This window comes from Lycium barbarum, chromosome 11, assembly GCF_019175385.1.
Source record: "Lycium barbarum isolate Lr01 chromosome 11, ASM1917538v2, whole genome shotgun sequence".
Classification (NCBI taxonomy): domain Eukaryota; kingdom Viridiplantae; phylum Streptophyta; class Magnoliopsida; order Solanales; family Solanaceae; genus Lycium; species Lycium barbarum.
In genome coordinates, this window is record NC_083347.1 from 28,281,040 (window position 1) to 28,294,688 (window position 13,649).

Genomic DNA, 13,649 nt, shown 5'->3' on the forward strand with positions numbered 1-13,649 from the left:
GTGCAGTATTAATAGATTTTCTCCTCGTAACGTCCTAACATGTCATATGGTATAAAAGATTATTTTCCAAATAAAGAGAGAAAATGGAATATAGAAATACTGAAATTCATATCCACAGAAATAGGAGAGGTAAAATTATTATATACCCAAAATCCAAATAAATAGGAGTGGCAAAATTATTATATACACAAAACATAGTAAAAACTTATTCTGGCAAAAATTATTTGTATTAGTAGCAGTAGAAAGGAAATAGGAGAGACGCCTTTTCTCCATTTGGCTATTTTTTGCTAATAGAAGAGGAGGAGTGGGGTCCAGTGAGGAGGTTGTTGTGCCAGTGGGCGGGCAACCCCCTATAAGCGAATTGGTTTCTTCAAATGTTGCCCCTTAACCCTACTTTCCACCCATTTGCCACTCAAAGTATAAATTCAGAATCACTTTGTTATGAGGCCTCACATAACTAGTAGTATTAGATGTTATAGTCCATTGCTTTGGAGTTACTTAACCTACTACTAAGAGACGTGCCAAAAAATTTAATTCGGATTCCACTTTTATTACTATTGTTTTCTTCAATATTCCACCACCTTTTAGTGAATTTAATTGTAAAGAAATTTAAAACTAATCAAGTCTTAAGCATCACGCAGTCAAAACTTTACAGTCAAAATAATGAGTAGAAAAGTAGAACCATATTAGCTCAAATTATTCCACGACACAGTGTAATATTACTAGATTTTCTCTTCGTAACGTCATCATATGTCTTATGGCATAAAAGATTATTTTCCAAATAAAACGAGAAAATGGAATATAGAAATACCGAAATTCAAATCCTCAGAAATAGGAGTGGTAAAATTATTGTAGACACAAAATCCACAAAAAGAGGAGTGGCAAAATTTTTATATATACAAAAAATATTAAAAACTTATTATGGGAAAAATGATTGGCATTAGTAGCTGTAAAAAGGAAATAGGAGAGACACCGTTTCTCCGTTTGGCTATTTTTTGCTTGTAGAAGAGGAGGAGTGGAGGCCAGTGAGGAAGTGGTTGTGGTTGTGGGCGGCCACCCCCTATCAGCGAATTGTTTTCTTCAGATGTTGGCCCTTTACCCCCACTTTCCACTCATTTTCCACTCAAAGTATAAATTTAGATTCACTTTGTTGTGAGGACTGACATAACTAGTAGTATTAGATGTTATAGTCCTTTGCTTTGCAGTTACTTAACCTACTACTAAGAGACGTGCGAAAAAATTTACTTCGGATTCCACCTTTATTACTATTGTTTTCTTCGACACTCCACCACATTTTATTGAATTTAATAGTAAAAGAAATTTAAAACAAATCGAGTCTTAAGCATTGCCGTGTCAGAACTTTACCGTAAAAATAATGAGTTGAAAAGTACAACAATATTAGCTCAAATTATTCCACGGCACAGTGTAATATTACATGACTTTCTCCTCGTAACGTCCTGACATATCTTATGGTATAAAAGATTATTTTCCAAATAAAGCGAGAAAATGGACTATAGAAATACCGAATTACATATCCGCAGAAATAGGAGTGGTAAAATCATTGTACACACAAAATGCACAAAAAGAGGAGTGGCAAAATTATTATATATGCAAAATGTTAAAAACTTATTCTGGAAAAAATGATTGGTATTAGTAGTTGTAGAAAGAAACTAGGATAGACGCCTTTTTTCCATTTGGCTATTTTTTGCTAGTAGAAGAGGAGGAGTGGGGGCGAGTGAGGAGGTGGTTGTGCTTGTAGGCTGGCCACCCCCTATCAGCGAATTGTTTTCTTAATGTTTCCCCCTTACCCCTACTTCCCGCCCATTTTCCACACAAAGTAAAAATTCAGCATCACTTTGTTATGAGGCCTCACATAACTAGTAGTATTAGATGTTACAGTCCAGTACATTGTAGTTACTTAACCTACCACTAAGAGACGTGCCAAAAAATTTGCTTCGGATTTCACCTTTATGACTATTGTTTTCTTCGACATTCCATCATCTTTTAGTGAATTTAATAGTAAAAGAAATATAAAACTAATCGAGTCTTAAGCATCACGGTGTCAGAACTTTACAGTGAAAATAATGAGTTAAAAAGTAGAATCATATTAGCTCACATTATTCTACGGCATAGTGTAATATTACTAGATTTTCTCTTCGTAACGTCCTAATATGTCATATGGTATAAAAGATTATTTTCCAAATAAAGCGAGAAAATGGACTATAGAAATACTGAATTACATTTCCGCAGAAATAGAAGTGGTAAAATTATTGTACACACAAAATCCAAAAAAAGAGGAGTGGCAAAATTATTATACATGCAAAATATTAAAAACTTATTATGGCAAAAATGATTGGCATTAGTAGCGGTAGAAAGGAAATAGGAGAGACCCAATTTCTCCGTTTGGCTATTTGTTGCTAGTAGAAGAGGAGGAGTGGGGGCCAGTGAGGAGGTGGTTGTGCTTGTAGGCTGGCCACCCCCTATCAGCAAATTGTTTTCTTCCAATGTTGCCCCCCTTACCCCTACTTTCCGCCCATTTGCCACACAAAGTATAAATTCAGATTCACTTTGTTGTGAGGCCTCACATAACTAGTAGTATTAGATGTTACAGTCCATTGCTTTGCAGTTACATAACATACCACTAAGAGACATGCCAAAAAAATTTCTTCGGATTCCACCTTTATGACTATTGTTTTCTTCGAAATTCCACCACCTTTTAGTGAATTTAATAGTAAAAGAAATATAAAACTAATGGAGTCTTAAGCATCACGGTGTCAGAACTTTACAGTGAAAATAATGTGTTGAAAAGTAGAATCATATTAGCTCACATTATTCCACGGCATTGTGTAATATTAGTAGATTTTCTCTTCGTAACGTCCTAACATGTCATATGGTATAAAAGATTTTTTTCCAAATAAAGCAAGAACGTAGAATATAGAAATACCGAAATTCATATCCACAAAAATAGGAGTGGAAGAATTATTAAATACACAAAATCCGCATGAATAGAAGTGGCAAAATTATTATATACACAAAATATAGTAAAAACTTATTCTCGCAAAAATTATTTGCATTAGTAGCAGTAGAAAGGAAATAGGAGAGGCGCCTTTTCTTCGTTTGGCAATGTCCTGCTAGTAGAAGAGGAGGAGTGGGGGCCAGTGAGGAGGTGGTTGTGCTTGTAGGTGGGCCACCCCCTATCACCGAATTGTTTTCTTCCAATGAAGCCCCCTTACCCCTACTTTCCACTCATTTGCCACTCAAAGTATAAATTCAGATTCACTTTGTTGTGAGGACTCACATAACTAGTAGTATTTGATGTTATAGTCCATTGCTTTGCAGTTACTTAACCGACTACTAAGGGACGTGCCAAAAAATTTACTTCGGATTCCACCATTATTACTATTGTTTTCTTCGACATTCCACCACATTTGATTGAATTTAATAGTAAAAGAAATGTAAAACTAATCGAGTTTTAAGCATCACGGTGTCAAAACTTTACAGTGAAAATAATGAGTTCAAAAGTAGAACAATATTAGCTCAAATTATTCCATGGCACAGTGTAATATTACATGACTTTCTCCTAGTAACGTCCTAACATGTCTTATGGCATAAAAGATTATTTTCCAAATAAAGCGAGAAAATGGACTATAGAAATACCGAATTACATATCCGCAGAAATAGGAGTGGTAAAATTATTGTACACACAAAATCCACAAAAAGAGGCGTGGAAAAATTATCAGATATACAAAATATTAAAAACTTATTCTAGCAAAAATTATTGTTATTAGTAGTTGTAGAAAGGAAATAAGAAAGACGCCTTTTCTCCATTTGGCTATTTTTTGCTAGTAGAAGAGGAGGAGTGGGGGCCAGTGAGGAGGTGGTTGTGCTTGTAGGCTAGCCACCCCCTATTAGCGAATTGTTTTCTTCCAATGATGCTCCCTTAACCCTGCTATCCGTCCATTTGCCACACAAAGTATAAATTCAGATTCACTTTGTTATGAAGCCTCACATAACTAGTAGTATTAGATGTTACAATCCATTGCTTTGCAGTTACTTAACCTAACACTAAGAGACGTGCCAAAAAATTGGCTTCGGTTTCCACCTTTACTACTATTGTTTGATTCGACATTCCACCACCTTTTAGTGAATTTAATAGTAAAAGAAATATAAAACTAATCGATTCTTAAGCATCACGGTGTCAGAACTTTACAGTGGAAATAATGAGCTGAAAAGTAGAATCATATTAGCTCACATTATTCCACGGCATAGTGTAATATTACTTGATTTTCTCTTCGTGACATCCTAACATGTCATATGGTATAAAAGAATATTTTCCAAATAACGCGAGAAAATGGAATATAGAAATACCGAAATTAATATCCACAAAAATAGGAGTGGAAGAATTATTAAATACACAATATCCACTTAAATAGAAGTGGCAAAATTATTATATACACAAAATATAGTAAAAACTTATTCTCGCAAATTTTTTTGGATTAGTAGCAGTAGAAAGGAAATAGGAGAGACACCTTTCTTCATTTGGCTAATTTTTGCTAGTAGAAGAGGAGGAGTGGGGGCCAGTGAGGAGGTGGTTGTGCTTGTAGGCTGGCCACCCCTATCAGCGAATTGCTTTCTGCAAATGTTGCACCCGTACCCCTACTTTTCACCCATTTGCCACTCAGTATAAATTCAGATTCACTTTGTTGTGAGGCCTCATATAAATACTAGTATTAGATGTATGGTCCATTGCTTTGCAGTTACTTAACCTACTACTAAGAGACTTGCCAAAAAATTTACTTAGGATTCCACCTTTATTACTATTGTTTTCTTCCACATTCCACAACCTTTTTGTGAATTTATTCCACGACATAGTGTAATATTACTAGATATTCTCCTCGTAACGTCCTAACATGTCTTATGGTATAAAAAATTATTTTCCAAATAAAACGAGAAAATGGAATATAGAAATACCGAAATTCATATCCACAAAAATAGGAGTGGAAGAATTATTAAATACAAAAAATCCACATAAATAGGAGTGAAAAAATTATTATATACACAAAATATAGTAAAAACTTATTCTCGCAAAAATTATTTGTATTAGTAGCAGTAGAAAGGAAATAGGAGAGACGCCTTTTCGTCATTTGGCTAATTTTTGCTAGTAGAAGAGGAGGAGTAGGGGCCAGTGAGGAGGTGACTGTGCTCGTGGGCGGGATACCCGTATTAGAGAATTGTTTTCTTCAAATGTTGCCCCCTTACCCCTACTTTCCACCAATTTGACACTCAAAGTATAAATTCCAATTCACTTTAATGTGAGGCCTCACATAACTAGTAGTATTTGATGTTATAGTTCATTGCTTTGCAGTTACTTTACCTACTACTAAGAGACGTGCCAAAAAACTTTTCTGTAGATTCCACCTTTATCACTATTGTTTTCTTCAACATTCCACCACCTTTTTGTGAATTTAAAGTAAAAGAAATATAAAACTAATCGAGTCTTAAGCGTCACGGTGTCAGAACTTTACAATCAGAATAAGGAGTTGAAAAGTAGATTCATATTAGCTCAAATTATTCGACGGCATAGTGTAATATTAATATATTTTCTCCTCATAACGTCTTAACGTGTCATATGGTATAAAAGATTATTTTCCAAATAAATAGAGAAAATGGAATATAGAAATACCAAAATTCATATCCACAGAAATAGGAGAGGTAAAATTATTATATACACAAAATCCAAATAAATAGGAGTGGCAAAATTATTATATACACAAAATATAGTAAAAACTTATTTTGGCAGAAATTATTGGTATTAGTAGCAGTAGAAAGGAAATAGGAGACACGCCTTTTATCCATTTGGCTATTTTTTGCTAGTAGAAGAGGAGGAGTGGGGTCCAGTGAGGAGGTTGCTGTGCCAGTGGGCGGCCAACCCCCTATAAGCGAATTGGTTTCTTCAAATGTTGCCCCTTACCCCTATTTTCCACCCATTTGCCACTCAAATTATAAATTCATAATCACTTTGGTATGAGGCCTCACATAACTAGTAGTATTAGATGTTATAGTCTAGGCCTGTGCACAAATCGGTTCAATTCGAATTTCCGAGCCGATTCGAAACAATTCGGGTAATTCAATTTGGATAATACAATTCCATTTCGATTTACAAATGCAATTGTAAAATAGTACGATTTAACGGTTCGGATACGGTTGACTTCAATTATCAACCAAATCGACTCGAACAAACCGAATTTATATGTTACTAGTGACTAATATGACTAATACTCTAATAGTCTAACTATATATACGCTTAATACTTATTAGTGAAGTAATATTTATTTAACTTCAGAAGTGACGGAAATGAATGTCTGCATGCACACCTTGCACTGGATATTCATGGCCTTCTTTTTGGCCTCAAGCTGACTTTCCTTTTGGTCTTTCATCTTTTCAGCGTTCTTCTCACGAGCCATCTTTGCCTTTTGGCCATTGTCTCCACCCATGGCTTTGTTTGTTCTTTGATCTTAGCCCGTACAAATTAGAGTTTTTTTTTTTTTTTTTTGAGGATGCAAACTGAGTTATTATGCTTGTCTGCTTGCAAGTTGCAAGATGTTGGATTGTTAATTTGGTATATGTAATGTGGTGTTGGCGGATTTGTATGCTTGCACAAGTTGTCAAGCTCTTGTTTTGCTATTTATATGCTATTATGCTTGCAAGTTTATGGGTTTTTCTTGGTTAATGTCTTGGTTATAAGGCTGCAAATTTAGGGTCTCATTATTTTTTGTTATGTTTACTCTAAAACTGAAATGAAAATAGTTACTTGTTTAAATTTCGACAAAACCGAACAAATCGATTTGTGTAACCGAACCGAAATAATAAAAAACGAATCGAATTAAACTTAGAATGGATCGAGTTTGGTTGAGAATTTTAGAAAGTTGAAATTCAAAATTTCAACTCGATGATGGCCAAAACCGAACCGAACCGAACCGATTCGTGCACAAGCCTATTATAGTCCATTGCTTTGGAGTTACTTAACCTACTACTAAGAGACGTGCCAAAATTTTTAATTCGGATTCCACTTTTATTACTATTGTTTTCTTCGACATTCAACCACATTTTAGTGAATTTAATAGTAAAAGAAATTTAAAACTAATCTGTCACACCCCGACCTTACTAGGGTGTGATGGGTACCCGACCCCATATTCGGAGCCGAGCGAACCCGCTGAATCATATTACATGCATAATATCTTTGGACTCTTAAATCGGATAAGAATGAAATACATAGTAAGCTTTCAAAAATCTTTCTTTTCCCTCGTACTCAAATCAAATGGACTTTATAACATAACATAAGATGACACATCGGCTGGTGGAGCCGTTTACAATACCGACACTCTATACCCACGACTCTGTCTGCAAAGTCTCTAACTTCGAACAAGACATCATAGCATAGTGCTCTGACCCGGCAACACTCCAGAGCAAATGGAGCTTGCCAACTCCGCTGGAACATCTTCTATAATAGCTTCTACTCATCTGAGTGTACCTGCGCGGCATGAAACGCAGCCCCCGAAGAAAGGGGGTCAGTACGAGCAATGTACTGAGTATGTAAGACATGAATAGTAACATAGTAAGGGATATAAATATGAGTAATAACAGAATGGACATATAAAGCATATCATGAGGTAAAAGAGCAACCTGTATATCTGAGTGCCTCTTAGGGCGGATGCCATGCATGCTTATCTTTCCTTTGAAAACATTTCTTTTTCATATACATAGAAAATAGAACATGTCATAGCGCCGAACAACGTCGGCTCCCCCACATATGTCCCGCGTCCGGGATGGTAAGTTACGCCAGCTGACCAGGTGCCAATGCGTCTATAGTGCAACATGTCTCCCTTTTCCCCATCTTCCCCATATACATATACATATACATATACATATATCATATAAGCAGCATGCAGGAGAGCCCAAAGAAAGTCATGTATCCATCGGAGTGACGTAAGGTCGGTAACCTCCGATTATATTATGGAATAGTCATCACGGCCTTGTCTCACCTTGAAGGAACAATTATTATAAGATGAGACGAGCAACGAATAACAACATACATAAACCGACACCTGAAGGCTCAGAAACAAGTTTCAGGTCAATCCGATTTAGTATAAGAAAGTTATGAGCGTTTGAAGTACAGAACCTTTTACGAACATTTCAGAAGCCATTTTTGGAAAATCATTCTTACCATAGTCATCATAGAAATACTCTTATCCTTGATATCGTTAATGTCGTTGTAAAACATATCCATCGTTATTGTCATAAAAGCTTACAATACCATAAACCTTTGTTTTGGAAAAATACGGACATTTTGGAAAACATTGACGGGTTATCGGGAAAGTAATCATGCCTTAGAATCATAGACATCTAACTTTCGAAAACAAGGAAGATATGGAAACCATTATGAAATCATAACATCGGAAGCATGCCTTTGAAAGAAAGGGACGAGCCTTAACATACCTGTTCCGCGTCCTATTAGCTACGCTTAATTGTCCAAGCTCGTTATCGCTAGTCTACATTCAAGAAGATGGACGCAATCATTAGATTCATTACCACACACACTTGTCTTAGTCTTTCAAATAAATTCACTTATGATCTGCCAAAATTTCGGCAGCATCTCCCCTGTAAATACACCATCCCCGAGAATCTAACTCGGCCCAAATCATCAATCAACAATCTGAGAATTCAACTCGGCTAAACTATCAATCAACAATACCATCAATCATACCAATAACATCAACAATCGATCCAAGACACATTCTAACATTAACAACTTTTGTCATACAATTTAACGACATTTCACTTATATTCAATTCAATTCACATAACATTCAAAATGACTCAATCAACATACTACTTCACCCGACACCTTTCAAATTCAACAAGAACAATAACAACCTATTTCCTACTTTCAAATTTAATCACAACAACCCAACTTACAATCTTTCAAACAAATGTCTCACTTCCAAATTCATGAATTCCACCAACCTTTTACATTAACAACTTCATTCATACAAATATAAGAATCCATGCTAGTGTCACATTAATTTTCACAACGACACCACAACAATTACAACTTCACTTCAAGCCATTAAATCCTCATTTTGCATCATAGAATCCACAACACAACAATCAAATTACTAAATAAAATCAATTCATTTGTTCTACACAATACTACTATATTCGGCCAACACCCCAACATACCAAATTCATGATTTTCATCCATTTCTACACACTACAACATATACAAATCACCCATAACACATGAAGGAGGGGATTTAACCTTACCTTTCTTCTTTTATCTCTTCTTGCTCGGCTAGGCTCACAAATTGCACAACAAGTGTTTTGTTTGCTCCAACAATCACTCCATGTTGTAAAGGACCTTCCAATTGGTAGAAAATCTAGAAGAAATAATTTTTTTCGGATCAACTTTCCATGGCTCCATGTTCGGCCACCATGGCCGAACCCCCCTCTCTTCCCCCCCCCCCCCCCCCCCCCCTTTTTTTTTCTTCTCTCTAAGCTTCTTAATTTGGAAGATGAATATATCTTATTTGGTCATTTCTCTCTATATTTATATATAACTCCTTTCAATACCAAAGGGACACATGTCCCTTCTCCACCATTCTTGAATTTTCTTAAGTCAAAACAAAGAAGACTAATGTCTTGCCATGCAAGCTTTGTCCATATGCATAATTTACCCCATCAAATAAAAATGTGGGCACAAGCCACACACATGCCACACGGCCATCTTGGCTTTTTCATGAACTTTCTTGAATATTTTGTGAAATTCCCATTTTGCCCCTAGCCTTCCACAATATTACCATGAGCCATTTTGTGAATTTCCCTTTTTGCCCTTAGCCTTTCTCAATATTACCATACTAATAATATTCATAAATAATATTCATAACCCACTTGTATATTACAATAATTTTGGAAGATGGTCATTTCCTTAACTTACCATGACTACCTCGAAATATCCGAATGTATAAAATACGGGATATAACATCGAGTCTTAAGCATCACACTGTCAAAACTTTGCAGTCAAAATAATGAGTTGAAAAGTAGAACCACATTAACTCAAATTATTCCACGGCATAGTGTAATATTACTAGATTTTCTCCTCGTAACGTCCTCACATGTCTTATGGCATAAAAGATTATTTTCCAAATAAAATGATAAAGTGGAATATAGAAATACCGAAATTCATATCCACAGAAATAGAAGTGGTAAAATTATTGTAGACACAAAATCCACAAAAAGAGGAGTGGCAAAATTATTATACACACAAAATATATTAAAAACTTATTATGGAAAAAATGATTGGCATTAATAGCTGTAGAAAGGAAATAGGAGAGACGCCTTTTCTCCGTTTGGCTAATTTTTGCTAGTAGAAGAGGAGGAGTGGGGGCCAGTGAGGAGGTGGATGTGCTTGTGGGCAGCCACCCCTATCAGCGAATTATTTTCTTCAAATGTTGCCCCTTTACCCCCACTTTCCACTCATTTTCCACTCAAAGTATAAATTCATATTCACTTTGTTGTGAGGACTCGCATAACTAGTAGTATTAGATGTTATAGTCCATTGCTTTGTAGTTACTTAACCTATTACTAAGAGATGTGCCAAAAAATTTGCTTCGGATTCCACCTTTATTACTGTTGTTTTCTTCGACATTCCACCACATTTTAGTGAATTTAATAGTAAAAGAAATTTAAAACTAATCGAGTCTTAAGCATCACGGTGTCAGAACTTTACAGTCAAAATAATGAGTTGAAAAGTAGAACAATATTAGCTCAAATTATCCCACGGCATAGTGTAATATTACATGATTTTCTCCTCGTAACGTCCTAACATGTCTTATGATATAAAAGATTATTTTCCAAATAAAGCGAGAAAATGGAATATAGAAATACCGAAATTCATATCCACAAAAATCGGAGTGGAAGAATTATTAAATACATAAAATCCACATAAATAGAAGTGACAAAATTATTATATATGCAATATATAGTAAAAACTTATTCTGGCAAAAAAGGATTGGTATTAGTAGTTGTAGAAAGGAAATAGGAGAGACACCTTTTCTTCGTTTGGCTATTTTTTGCTAGTAGAAAAGGAGGAGTGGGGGCCAGTGAGGAGGTGGTTGTGCTTGTAGGCGGGCCACCCCCTGTCAACGAATTGTTTTCTTCAAATGTTGCCCCGTTACCCCTACTTTCCACTCATTTTATACTCAAAGTATAAATTCAGATTCACTTTGTTGTGAGGACTCACATAACTAGTAGTATTAGATGTTATAATCCATTGCTTTGCAGTTACTTAACCTACTATTAAGAGACGTGCCAAAAAAATTACTTCGGATTCCACCTTTATTACTATTATTTTCTTCGACATTCCACCACATTTTAGTGAATTTAATAGTAAAAGAAATTTAAAACTAATCTTGTCTTAAGCATCACGGTGTCAGAGCTTTACAGTTAAAATAATGAGTTGAAAAGTAGAACAATATTAGCTCAAATTATTCCACGGCATAGTGTAATATTACATGATTTTCTCCTCATAACGTCCTAACATGTCTTATGGGATAAAAGATTATTTTCCAAATAAAGCGAGAAAATGTACTATAGAAATACCGAATTACATATCCACAGAAATAGGAGTGGTAAAATTATTGTACACACAAAATCCACAAAAAGAGGAGTGGCAAAATTATTATATATGCAATATATAGTAAAAACTTATTCTGGCAAAAATGATTGGTATTAGTAGTTGTAGAAAGGAAATAGGAGAGATGTCTTTTCTCCATTTGGCTATTTTTTGCTAGTCGAAGAGGAGGAGTGGGGTCCAGTGAGGAGGTGGCTGTGCTTGTAGGCTGGCCACCCCTTATCAACAAATTGTTTTCTTCCAATGTTGCCCCCTTACCCCTGCTTTCCGCCCATTTGCCACTCAAAGTATAAATTCAGATTCACTTTATTGTGAGGCCTCACATAACTAGTAGTACTAGTTTCTCGGCACGTGCGCTGCACGTGTTTATCAAGTTATATAGTATATGATTTAAGTAACTAATATCAATATAAATTTTACAACTAATAAATATATAATATCCTAAACAATAAGATCATTACCCGTGGAACAATTATGTTACCAAGAAGATCATTAAAAATGCATCAACTCTGAATTCGAAAGCAACAAACTTTAAAAGTCCCATAAGTTTCGGAAGCCATGACTTGTAATGTAATTGTATTATCATAAGTTAAAGTTTTGCTATGTGCGGACTGAAACATACATTATTTATTTCGGAGCTCGATCTACTACTCTTTGAATTGTCGGGTTGATTAGCACATTGTTAACAGGAATAGTCGATATGTCATAGAGTTCCCTAGTTAGTGTATCCTACCTACATTTTAAAATTACAAATTTCATATATAACATTTACTTATCTATGTAGTAAATCAATTGAATACTTTTCATGAAAAATTATGTAATTTTAATTTACCTTTCATTTGTAATAGCTATTATCTCTCTTCTTATGCTCCCTTCTTCTCCAATAAGTAGTTTCAATATTTACTACCATTCAAATGCACGAAAATAATTCATAAAGACCTATAAAAAAATTAGCAAAGATAATGTTCTCACTAAAATTTCTGCCTCTAGGCTTTCAACAATACAAAACCATTATAAATTTCTTGGATGGAGGTGTACATATTTGTGTATATTTGGATCATGAATGAAAATTTCTCCAAACAATTCCAACTCCAAACAAGTTATTCACTTATTTGCACTTAAATAAGAGTAGCTTTAAAAACTTAGAAGCAGAATTGAGCTCAAGCTGACAATCAGATTTTGAAATGAATCTTCTCTATATAGTACCATCCTAACTCAATAAGATTAATGATACAATCACAAATATGTATCAATCTCGTTAAAGCTTTACATCTAATTAGTAAAAGGTATATGTATTACCAATTGTCTGACCGCATAATTCAACTATCATGTTAGAGTAGTATATAAAATAAATTTACATTAGATGTGATACTAAATCTGTATGAAAAAGAATAACAATTTTCAATTGAAAGTTCGTTTCAAACGAACAACAAAATTTGAAAGTTTGTTCCAAACAAACACAAAAGTTTACAAACAGAAACTTCAGCCAAACAATAATTCCACTATATATCGAGTAAAACCTAACATGACATCGACTTAACAGGTTAAATTTCTTTAAAAGAACAACGCCGAACATCTCACGTTAAAATGATCCATCATGTATGTTCTTACAATAAATAATAAATATCCTATCCCCAAGTAAATTTTCTTAATATTTTGTTTATTGAGTTCTTGGTTGTGTGTATTATAAATTATAATAGAAGACTAATAACACTCTATAAGCTTAAATATTACTCCTTTTTCATCATAAAACTTTGACTTTCTAAATAATTTGCAGAGAATATAGTTGACCCCATATTTTATGTATCAACAAACTTCAATATATGTCACTATATGCATGCAGAAGAGTATAAGGGAACAATGTAGTATTAATGTGTAATTCACAACGTGACGTGCATATGTTAGGACGACATAAGAACATCTAAGATCGGAATATTTATCACAGTTGTTAACATGGATCC

At 34.6% G+C, this 13,649-nt stretch overlaps 1 long non-coding RNA gene across 1 annotated transcript; it reads right to left on the reverse strand.

The window, feature by feature from the left end:
- Positions 1–7,076: 7,076 nt before the first annotated feature.
- On the reverse strand, positions 7,077–9,490 carry LOC132618601 (uncharacterized). The gene is made up of 3 exons (XR_009574207.1): positions 9,324–9,490; positions 8,497–8,549; positions 7,077–7,531 (listed from the first exon to the last, which is right to left on the reverse strand). It is a non-coding gene; the product is annotated as an uncharacterized LOC132618601 (long non-coding RNA).
- Between the last annotated feature and the right edge of the window lie 4,159 nt (positions 9,491–13,649).